This window comes from Rousettus aegyptiacus, unplaced genomic scaffold, assembly GCF_014176215.1.
Source record: "Rousettus aegyptiacus isolate mRouAeg1 unplaced genomic scaffold, mRouAeg1.p scaffold_m13_p_2, whole genome shotgun sequence".
Classification (NCBI taxonomy): Eukaryota; Metazoa; Chordata; class Mammalia; order Chiroptera; family Pteropodidae; genus Rousettus; species Rousettus aegyptiacus.
The window spans coordinates 94,648,519-94,660,977 of NW_023416295.1; the positions used below are offsets into that span (position 1 = coordinate 94,648,519).

Consider the following 12,459-nt stretch of genomic DNA (forward strand, 5'->3'; position numbering starts at 1 on the left):
GGAGGGTAAAGTGGGTAAAAAGGATCAAATATATGGTAGCTGAAGGAAACTGTACTTTGAGTGGTAATCACACAATAGAATATACAGATGCCAAATTATAATATACACCTGAAAATTATATAATTGTATTAACCAATGTTGCTCCAATAAACTTAATTTAAAAAATTTAATTAAACTAAATTAAAAAAAAATAAAGGGGTGTTAGTAATGGCTAAATCAGGAAATATTTTGAGACAAACGAAAATGGAAATGTAACAACAAAATTTATGGGACGAAGTAAAAGCATTTCTAAAGGTAAGTTCATAAAGATAAGTACTAACCTTAAGAAACAAGAAAGATCTCCAATAAACAACCTGTTAAAGAAACTAGGAAAAGAACAAATGAAGCTCACGGTTACTAGAAAGACGGAAATAACAAAGAACAGAAATAAATGAAACAGAGATTAAAAAGACAATAGAAAAAGATCAATGAAATTAAGATCTGGTCTTTGAAAAGATAAAATTTACAAACTTTTAGCTAGACTCACCAAGAAAATAAGAGAGGACTCGAAAGAAAAAAAATCAGACATGAAAGAGAAGTTACAACTGATATTACAGAAATACAAAGGATCATGAGACTACTATGAACGATTAATTATATGCCAAGAAACTGGACAACTCAGAAGAAATAGGTAAATTTCTAGAAGCATACAACCTACTGAGACTGAATCATGACGAAACAGAAAATCTTAACAGACCACTTATAAGGAGACTGAACAATAACTAAAAAACTCCAAACAAACAAAAGTTCCAGACCAGAAGCTTTTATTGGTGAATTCTATCAAACATTTAAAGAAGAGTTAATACCAAGCCTTCTCAAACTCTTTTAAAAAATGGAAGAGGTGGGAACTCTTCCAAATCATTTTACAAAACCAGCACTCCTCTCATTCAAAAACCATACAAGGATGCCACAAGAAAATTACAGGCCAATATCCTTGGTGAACATACATGCAAAATTCCTCAACAAAATATTAGCAAACCAAATTTGACAATACAATAAAAGAATCATACATCATAATTATGTGAGATTTATTCCGGGGATGCAAGGATGGTTTAATATCCACAAATCAATGTGATATTCCATGATAAAGGATAAAAATATATTATCTCAATAGATATAGAAAAGATATTTGACAAAATTCAACATCCATTTATGATAAAAATTCTCAACAAAACAAGTGGAGAGGGTAAATACCTCAACATAATAAAGGCCACTTATGACAAGCCCACAGCAAACATCATACTCAATGGTGAAAAGCCAAAAGCTTTTCCTCTAAGATCATGAACAAGACAAGGATGCCAATCCTTGTAACTCTTTTTTCAACAATGTATCAAAAGCCCTAGAAAGAGCAATTAGGGAAGGTAAAAAAAAGGCATCCAAATTGGAAAGGATGAAGTAAAAATGTCCCTACTTGCAGATGACATAATATTATATATAGCTGCGGTCCCCAACCTTTTTGGCACCAGGTGCTCCTATGAGAATCTAATGATCCATGATCTGAGGTGGAGCTCAGGGGGTAATGCCAATGCTGGGGAATGGCTGCAAATGCAGATGAAGCTTCGCTTGCTGCCTGCCACTCACCTCCTGCTGTGATGAGGTGGATGGACCCTGAGGTATTATGCTGAGTGAAATAAGTCAGACAGAGAAAGATAGATACTATATAATATCTCCTACATGTGGACTCCAGAACAACAACAAAAAACAAAAACAAACCAAGTTCAGATACAGAGAACAAACTGGTGGCTGCCAGAGGCAAGGGGGTAGGGGGTGAAAGAAATGGGTGAATTTTTAACAATTTAAATAAATTGAATAATAATAAAAAGGACATAACAGAATTGTATTTTATGTTCTAAAAGGGTGTTGATAATGGTTATTACTAAAGTGATGAGAGATAAGTATTGGTGAGGATGTGAAGAAAAGGGAACCTTTACACGCTGTTGGTAGAAAGGTAAATTGATACAGCCACTATAGACAACAGTATGGAGATTCTTCCAAAAATTAAAAATAGAACTACCAGATGATCCAGCAATTCCACTTCCAGGTATATATCCAAAGGAAATAAAATCACTATCTCAAGCAGATATCTGCAGCACTATGTTTGCTGCAGTGTTACTTTTAATAGCCAAGACATGAAAACAACCTAATTGTCCATTGATAGATGAACGGATAAAGAAAATGTGGTAAATATACACAATGGAATATTATTCAGCCATAAAAATGTAGGAAATATTGCCATTTGTGATAACATGAATGGACCTTGAGGGTATATACACATATATCGAATCAATATGTTGTACATCTAAAACTAATACAATGCTGTGTGTCAAATATATCCCGTTAAAATAGGAAAAAAGGGTGTTACTATGCAGAGAAAGAACTTTAGTTAAAATAAATACCAGGAGAGTAGTTTAAATGTAGCCAAAGGTCATTAAAGTCATATATTTATAAAGTTGTCCTTCATGACCTCTTCTAACTCTTCCAATATACAATAGTTTCTCTCTATTAAAACTTATACTGTATGTACAATCAGATTATTATTTTCTCTTCCTATTTAACCTACAGTGCCTACTTACTATGTCATTATAAGGTTCTTCTTGTTGTTTCTTCAATACTAAATATCAGAAGGCTAGGGCCAATGCATAGTTAACCTGGGAGGTAACTAACTTCCTAAAGTACTTTATCTATAGCATCTCACTCTCTATGAGAATTCTAAAATAAGAGTATTAAAAAAAATACATATTTTTATATATAATGGAAACCATATTATAGGCAATTTGCCACCCAAAAAAATGCCAAGAAAGTCAATATCCAAAAGTATTCATTGAATGCTTATTATTTGCCAGATAAACTTAAAGCGACCTTTACTGTCATTTATTCCAATTACACCTGAAGATTTAATACTATTCTTTCGGCAATTAATAGAGTGGACTCCCCCACCCCAACTACAAAATTATTTTAAGTAAAGTCACACAAAATCTGAACTTTATCAAGCACTTGGCCTAACTGATATTTATCGAACGCTATATGCAATAGCTAAAGAATACCGATCCTTTCAGGAGCACAGGGTATGTTCACCAGGATGGGCTATATTCTAGGCCATAAACTAAGTCTCAAAAAATGTAAAGTAATTAAAATAATACAAAGTATCTTCTCTGATCACAATGAGATTAAACTGGAAAGCAATAAAATATCTAGAAAAATCCCCAAAGTTTGGAAAAAGTGAAAACATTTTAAACTAAATGATAATAAAAATTTAACATATCAAAATCTGTGGAATGTGGCTAAAGCAGTTCTTAGGGGGAATTTATACCTTGAAATACATATTTTAGGAAAAGTAAAGATAAAAAAATCACTGACCTAACATCCAGCATTAAGAAGCCAGAAAAAGAACAAAGGAAATCCAGGTAGAAGCAAACGATAAAGAGAAAAAATTAATGAAAAAGAAAACAAACAAAAGCAAAAATTAACAAGCTATAAATTGATTCTTAAAAAGATGGACAAAATAAATTCTCAGATCGACTCATCAAGAAAAAAAGAATAAGCCAGTAACAGGATTGTAAGAAAGAATATCATGACAGATCTTAAAGATATCAAAAAGATAATTAGACACTATTTATTAGGAACAATTTTATTACAATAAATCAGAACAATTGAGACAAAACAGTCAAATTCCTCAAAAAATCCAATTTACGAGAAACATATGATGAAATAAAAAACTTATAACCCAAATAAATAAAATTTGTGATCAAAACATTTCCAAAAAGAAAATTTCAGGTCCAGAAAGTTTCATTAATTAATTATTTCAACCATTTAAGAAAATAATACTTCTATTCTTATATAAAATCTCTGAGAAGACAGAGGACAGGGGAACACAGCCCACCTCACTTTGAGGCCAATATAACTTGGTACCAACCTGACAAGATATTATGAAAAAAAGAAAATTAGAAAACCTTATTCCTTATGAAACAGATATAAATATTTAAAAATATATTGGCTAATCAAATCTAACAATATATAAAAAGGATTGCATATCATTAGGAAATGGAGCTTATCCCAGAGATGAAAGGTTATTTCAACATTTGAAAATCAGTCGCTGTAATTCACCATGTTAACCAATTAAGTAGAAAATCATATGACCATCTAAAAAATGAAGAGAAATTATCTGACAAAATTCAGTACTAGTTCATGATGAAAACTGCCAATGAGTTAGGAATATGAAAATTTATACATATATGTATGTGTTTGTGTGTGAATATAATTAATCTAGACAAACCTTACACAAAAATCAAATGGATCACAAACGGAAAACTGAAAAACCATAAAACTCCTAGAAAATAACATAGGAGAAAAACTAGATGACCTTGAGTACAGTGACACTAAAGACGTGATCCATAAAACAAATAAATTGATGAGCTTAATTTCATTACAATTAAAAACTCTTACTCTGCGAAGGACGATCTTAGGAAGACAGGCCACAGAATGGGAGAAAATATTTGCAAAAGACATGATAAAAGACTTATCCAAGCTATGCCAAGAGCTCTTAAAACTCAACAATAAGAAAACATACAACCCATTGAAAAATGGGCCAATAACCTTAATAGACACCTCACCGAAGAAGATATACGGATGTCAGATAGACATATGAAAACATGTTCCACATATTCATCATGGAAATGAAAGTTAAAATAATGAGATATCAGTGCACACATATTAAAATGGCTCAAATCCAGAACGCTGTTAAACCAAATGTTGGCAAGAATTAACAAGGACTTTCATTCATTGCTGGGAGGAATGCAAAATGGTAGAGCCGCTTTGGAAGGCAGTATGGCAGTTTCTTGTTTACAAAGCTAAACCTACTCTTACCATATAACTCAGCAATCATGATCCTTGGTATTTACCTAAAGGAATCGAAAACTTATGTCCACACGAAAATCTGCACATAGATTCTGTAGTAGTTTTGTTCGTAATTGTAAAACTTGGAAGCAACCAAGATATCCTTCAGTAGGTGAATGGATAAACTGTGGTATATCCAGTCAATGGAATCTTATTCAGCACTAAAAAGAAAAGAGCTACGAAGCTATGAAAAGATATGGAAAGTAGTTACAAAGCAGTCTAACATGCATATGTCATTACTAAATGGAATCAGAGTATGACACCCCAAAATATGCCACTTTGGCATAAGGGTTGTTTCGAGCTGAAGGCACTTAGCTCTCTGCCCTCCTCTTTTCTGTCTTAAAGCAAGGCATGCATACATTTCCCTTTGTAAAGGTAACAGATGTCCATTTGTAAAGATGTCTCCCTCTCTGATACCAGGAAGAGAACAACTCCCGAGACAGCTCTAGTCACCTTAGACTCTTACTTGCAGCAAACCTTACCAAATAATTTAGTTACCATCCAGTTCCAAGTCACCTTCCCATAACTTATCCTTTCTTCAGAAGCCCAAATCCATTTTCCTTTGTCTAGCCTCTGCTCCATATTTTATCTTCTTTTGTTAAGATGGTTTATAAATCCAAAATTTAATTGTCTCCTTGAGACATTTTGTTTTTGTAAGCTCCTGTTCACATAATTATATCCGTTTTTTCCCCCTTCCGTTAAGATCTTTTATCAGTTTGATTTACAAGCTCCAGTCATTGAACCTAAGAGGATAGAGGATATGATTTTTCCTTCTCTATACTACAGTGCGGTCCCTTTCTACTTGTTTAGCTAGGTTTCAAAGAACTGTTATTTCCTTCGACAGTCTTCGCTAATTTTTAATTGGATATCCTTACTCTTTCCCCTATAATTAAAAAACCCCTCTAGCTCTGCTTCCTTATTGGAGGTGGGTCAAATTTTGGCTTAGCTAGACATACCTAGGTTCAAATCTAGCCTCTACTACCTACAGGCTATGTGAACTTGGGTATGTTTACTAAATTCTTTCTCTGCAGTTCAGTTTTTTTTTCAGAAGTAAAACAATGAGAATCATGTCTGTCTTCTAGGATTGCTGTGTTAGATTAAATGAGAATATGCTTATAATGTGCTTATAAGTTTAAACTAAGTGCTGGGGACTTAGTAGGTTCTTTAAATGGTAACCATTATCATCACCATCCTTTAGTCTTTATTCTCCAACATTCTTGTTTGAAAATAGTTCCACTTTCCAGAATCTTTTTGGTTTTGACATAGGTTTAAGCTGCTCGAGACCAGGAAAAAAAATGAAGCATCATCTATATTAGTGTATTATAGCAGTTACATGATAAGAGATGGTGGCTTAAAGAAGAAGGGGTCTATGTATACAAAAAGGGACTTTCGGAGTATGATATGGAAAGCTTGGCATGATAATAGATAAGTTTTGAGACAGCTAGAGAGAACTTAGGATGAAAAGATTAGGAATAGAAGGAGCAGAGCCCTCTGGAAAATCATGAAAAGCAGAAATAAATGAGGATTTTAAACTTATTTTGGGGGGGAAGGAAAAAGGAGGGAGAAAGAAGCAATAAAGACAGAAAGCAGGCTGTGTACTTAGGACAAAGAAGAAACTAGTTAAAGACATTTCTGAAAAGAGTATACAGGAAACGCTATTAAATTGGAATTTATGTGGTATAAGAACAATTCAAATCCAGAGCTGAAAATTAAGGAACTCGCACACAATCCATCTATTTAAAGGAATGAGAGAGCAAGAGGAAAAAAAAGGAGAAAGTAGGAAGAGAGGAGGGAGGGAGGGAGAGATGGAAGCAGGAAGGGCACCATGCAATAAATGGTCAGAGTGTGTCTTCAGGTTGAAGACATTAATAATTAATGTTAATCAAGCAATCATGATATGCAAAGGCACTGTTAAAGGCTTTATATTATCTCATTTTATCACCCAACAACTCTATGAGGGAGGTGTATTATTATTCCCATTTTACATATGAATAAAATAAAGTCAGTTGGTTCCAAAATCCACATTCTGATTAGGGCCCTGAAGCATCAGAACTAGACGAAGAGGCGATCAACTCAGAATGCAGTGATTCAGACAATGTCCAAGGGAAGCTGACTGTTATTTTATTCTTCTGTAAAGCTCAATATATAATTGTTCTTGTGAGCTACTCACATTTATAGTTTTTCTATTTGAATTATGGGCACCTGATATTAATATAGAAGTGTGGATGGGGTACAACCATGGAGTGAATGAAGGGACAATGACACTGGTTTAGGCGGGCTGGTTTGTGTACTAGCCCCCACAAATCAGAATCTCGTTCTGAGGGCTGTCCTCCAAGTGGGTTCCATCTAAAATCCTTTTCCTTTCCGCTTCCATCCACCCAACATTTCCCCGACCTTCAAGAGCCACTTCTCGTCCCTTCCTAATCTGTACAGTTATAAATTCCTCACTAGATTCCTAGGTAGTTGCATTTATAAAAAATATCAGCGAAGTGATGTCAAAAATCCACCTAGGTTGGCTGCTTTTAGCAAGAGAAATTTCTTACTGGTAAAGGCAGTTTTGTTATTTCCTTCTACAGGAATACAATTCAATTCAACATCCAAGGAACTAGACTGCAAAGTGGTATACTCCTTCTCATTTTGGTTAAGGTGTAGTGGGACGAGCACTGGGTCTGGAGTCAGTCCTGGAGTTTACATGTCTGCCACATGTTACCTGTTTCATCTTAGAAAATTACTTAACTTCTATGAACTATGTCTTCTCTTTTATAAACATGTTCTTAGGGCAGCTGTAAAAATTAGAGACAAGAGATATGAAAGTGTCTGGCCCATAGTAAGTGTTCCCATAGTAAGTATTTAATATATGCTTCTTTTCTCCCTTCTATTTCTCTGTAGCTAGGATCCTCCTGCTTCTTGAATTCTACAGGATTTTCCAAACTTTCCAGGAAAGAAGTGTCTTGCTAAAATCTCTAATTCACTTTTGAAAATACAAGGTCAAATCATTCCTTGCCTTTTATATCAAAAACTGGTCCTGGTATTGGTCCAAACAGTTTAAACAAACAAACAAAAAAAATCTGGACCACACTGACAAAATATTCCAATTCACTACTTCGTTCAATTCTGTAAGATGATTTAACATCTCCCTTCCACAGAAATATTCTCAAGAGACTTAAGAGACTTCTAATGTAGTACAAATAGAATAACTTTAGAATGTTTCAAACTGATAAGGACAACCTCACTAGGACATACAAAAAAGATATGTCAGAAAAAGAGACACCTGTTTTAAAACACTTGTCTTAAAAGGCTCTAATTAAGTGACCTCTTAAATGACCTCTAATTAAAAAAAAGTTTCATAACATATTGGTCCAAATCCTGTTTGGCGATGCTATTATGCTGATGTAAAAAGCATGCAACCAATTTTCAGATTTTAGTCGATGAAATGGTCTTATACCAAGACAAACTGCTAAGGCCCCTGGTTGGTACATCCTGTACCTGAGTGGTCTGGCACTGGTGTACACAAACTGCCTCCACAGGATGAAGACCAGAAAGAGCATGTGGCCTTGGGACCTATCATGCTCCAGGGGAGTTTTCATGGCTATGAACCATAGGTTACTAGAAGAAAAGTTTCCACCTGAAGGATGTTAAGTCAGTAGATAGAAAATATTTCTGAATTATACAGAACTCCCTTTTATTTAGCATGAAATTGTAGGAGCCAGATTCCATGACTTAATTATGACTTACCTTTATGTTTTCGACATTTTCCTACAGATCTTTTTTGTCTCTAGATACTATCACGCCTTTCAAAACTTCCTTTTCTTGTACTAGTAATGTCAATATTAAAGCTAACAGCTGATTCTATGCTGTTGGTTTCAATGTGAGTTTTAATGTTTCTTCTTTGAAGTTCATGAATTCAGAAGTTAATTAAGTCTATATATATTTACTGAGGGCCTACTGTATACTAAGCGTTGTTCTAGATGATGGTAACACAAAAGTAAATCTATTTAAGTCCCTGTCCTCTGGGGCCCACAATCTACAGTGAGGGAACAAGAAAGACGACAATTCAGTTCAAATTAATCTCCCGTATGTTGAGGAATCTATGCCCTTGGGAAAACGCCTTGAATTTTATACAGAAATTCCCCATAAAAGAAAGTTAGTCATTGAAATATTCTTTGAAAGAATTTGCTGTCAAGGAAACTTCCTAAGACACACAGAATGAAGCAAGTGTTACCTCCATTTAGAAGATGTGAGAGACCCTTCTCTCTCCCCTCAGCCTATAAAAAATCCAGGTGAAATGTATTTGTAGTCTTAAGCTTGATAAGATATATCATTAATTTCAAAAGATCAAAATTTTAAGAAAATCTGTTCCCTGTAATATTAGCAAAGAAACAAGTGAAGGAAACTAGACAGCAAGTCAAGACTTCCACAGCGTTTTAGGGGTCACACATGCATTTCTTTAGATATAAACCTTATGATGTGAAGATATTTATAGCACATTTGGAAAAATCTGAAATAACCTATCACAGAAACTCTAGCTCTGGCCAGCTAATTGTAACTGCAATGTGTTAAACCAATGGCAATTAATATTTTAGTGCAGTAAGATCAATAGTGCAATAATTGAAAAAACAAAATCGGCAGCATTTGAACTCTTGCTAGGAGTTATTTTACTATGGGAGAAGAGAAAGGAAAATAGAGATCAGGAAGAAATCTATGCGAAGGTTTGTTCGTTTCTCAGTCTCCTAATAAAGTTTCCTAGGGGAATGCAATCCTGTTCATGTTCATGTATGTGTGGGAGGTACTTTCTGTTAAAGCATACCAAGAAGTTCTCATGTTCTGCTAAAACAGACAACGCAGGTTCATTTAGAAGGAGGAGACTGGTGAACTACATGTAACTGCTGTATGGCCCCACATGCTTCATGATGATAAATAACTACCCTCGTAGGGTATGTAGTATGGATAAAGAGAATCGGTACAATAATATTCTCAGCTTAGCTCTGTCTGGCATGCAATATGCTAACCCAAAAAGCATTTTGGTTGGTACTGTGCATTTCATCTTCTTCCACACCCTCAGGATAAAGTCATTTGGAAAACTTCCAATCTTCACAGTATATGCCCCTTTCAACAACTTACCTTGTCATCCTTCTTGGCTGTGTTTTCTAGTCAGAAGTCTACACATGTCCTCATCATTTTAAGAAGTATAACACCACGACAGACTTTTCAGGGAGAACTGACTCCAAGAGAGTGAGATCACTAATAAACACGGGCAGTGAATCCAGGGAGTGCAAGGCCACCAATATGTGTGAACTTATTAATCATAATTATTATTTTCTCTAAGAAAAGGATTTCCTTAGTCAAACCTCCAGGGCATCAGATCAAAGAGAGATACTGCCACAGCTGGACTATGTTTTCCAGCCAATTGGCCTGGAAAGGAGACTCCAGACAGTGTCCTGGCAACTGTTTAACACAGCAGCAATCCATAAAAGAGAGGAAAAGAATTCTTCAGACTGACTTTTTAAAAAGTCTTCCTTTACTTCTTTATTTCTCCGTATTTTTAAGAACATTTTGTGAGTGATGCCAAAGCCCTAGAGGACATCCTTGGTATGCACTCTGTAAGAATTACTGACCCTGCGAATTCAGAGAATTCTTCTACAAATGGAAACAAAAGGTTTTAGTTCACAGCACAGGTTTCTTAAAAAAAAAAAAAAAGACTATATATTTATATTTCATTATCATAATAAGCATATCCCAAATCTACTGGCAGAGTACTTGGTCAATTTTTAATTTACAGTTTGATGTAAGTCACTTACCAGGACACTGCAAAATCACACTAGATCAAGTACTTAATTAATAAAATCACAACAGGAGAAATTTTAGTTATATGCCCTGGAAGTTCTCCCAAAATGTATAAAAAAATTATAAAAGTGACTATTAACACACAACAAGGGAAAAAAAATGGCACTAGACCCAAATCCCACTATAAAAGCATAGCAATACACACAGGAATCATGTGAAAATGAGAAACCAGAAAGCACACCAAAAGATTTCATGAATTACAGAGAAATAAGATGTGAGAATGATTGTGTAAAAAAAATGAAAGCAAACCAACAAAAAAACATTTCTATAGTTAAGGAAAGCTGTTTCTCACCGTTCTGAACAAAATGGCTGAACTAAGATCATCTGATTGGCTATGCCCATATACCCTCCTCCTCATCCTATGGGGAGAGAGATGACAAAGGGAACAATGCCCCAGAGCAGCATGGGAATGAAAAAGAGTTGGTTAGTAATTAAAACAAAGACATAAGCATAAGTAGTAGGAGAAAATGATTTCTAATTTCTTGACTCTTTTTATATTAGGATCTAATTCCCTAAACTACCCAAATGAGTAATTTAGTTTGTCATTACAATTTATGCTTCCTATCTTTCCAAGATACTGTCTCTATCCCAGGGCATGATCTGGTTAAAATGATCAAATTGGAGACTGTTCCTTATTATTTGCCTTTTCTTCAAACTTTCTTTATTTCTGTTTGCTTCCCACGATAGCCAGGCATCTAATTCCTTGTATTTATTTTCAAAATCTGTGTCAAGGAAAGGGTCTAATACTCATTTTATATACACTGGCATAAATTTAGTTCTAAGTATCCAGAAACAGGCAGGGAAAGCAAAATGACTTCTTTGCAGAAAAAGACTGCTGACATCAGGCAGACAGCTCTCCATTTTGCCTACATAAAAGCCTGGCTTGCCTAAAATATAAGGCTTGCCTCAACTGAATTAGTAAATGTCATCATACTATGACTATAGCTTTTGAATCTTAGAAAAAAAATTACCATTTGGATATTACTGTTGCTTTCATCTGCGATATTTCTTCTTCTCTTCCTAAGACAACACCACAGCTATCATTTACTGGAGATGTTTAGTGGGGGAGTTCTCCTTGACTTTTTGGTCATATGGATGTAATTACTTAACTATTATTTTTTCCCCCTCAGCTATATATTTTAAGGTTGAGTGTGATGGAGATGTTGAAATCTGATTTTTGGCAATGGGATATGAGGTAATCTGTTCACCACTCTCCCCATCCATCATTTTCAAGATCTTGGGAGAGTTCCCTTCTTCCAAAAAAACAAGTTGAATATGGTTCCCTTCAGACTCATCAGTGCCTCTTATGCATTGATGAGAAGTTGAAGTCAACAATTTTCCTTCAGAATGACAGACTGGAGAGATCCACCAAGGTAATGGAGTGAAGAATCTATGTTTCAATCTTCACATTTAATAGGTGATGAGCAGAGAGTTTAAAATTTGCAATCAAAAAACAGTAACCTCTACAATGAGTTGTGCCTCAATGAGCTCACAAGGAGTCATATTTTTCTAATAAGGCATTATTTCTTTAATAAGAAAAAACAGTAGCCAATTAGTATGCATCTCTGAGAAGGTTTAAGTTTTTTTTTTCCTCAACCCAACTCAAGGATTATCATCTTCAAATCTTTTGAATATCTCTCCTCTTAAAACATTCAGAATCATCCATCACCTTCCTACAAAGAA

General features: G+C 34.7%; 1 protein-coding gene across 15 annotated transcripts in view; it reads right to left on the reverse strand.

Annotated features, from left to right (window-relative positions):
• Positions 1-12,459, reverse strand: part of ERC1 (ELKS/RAB6-interacting/CAST family member 1) — a 467,374-nt gene that overhangs the window by 62,674 nt on the left and 392,241 nt on the right. For 3 of the 15 annotated variants that reach the window (XR_004955596.1, XR_004955594.1, XR_004955595.1), the window contains one exon: positions 11,069-11,135. The exons of the other annotated variants lie outside the window; for them this stretch is intronic. The gene's annotated coding sequence lies outside the window, so the exon portion shown is untranslated. The remainder of the gene's footprint in view (positions 1-11,068; positions 11,136-12,459) is intronic. 15 annotated transcript variants of the gene reach the window in all.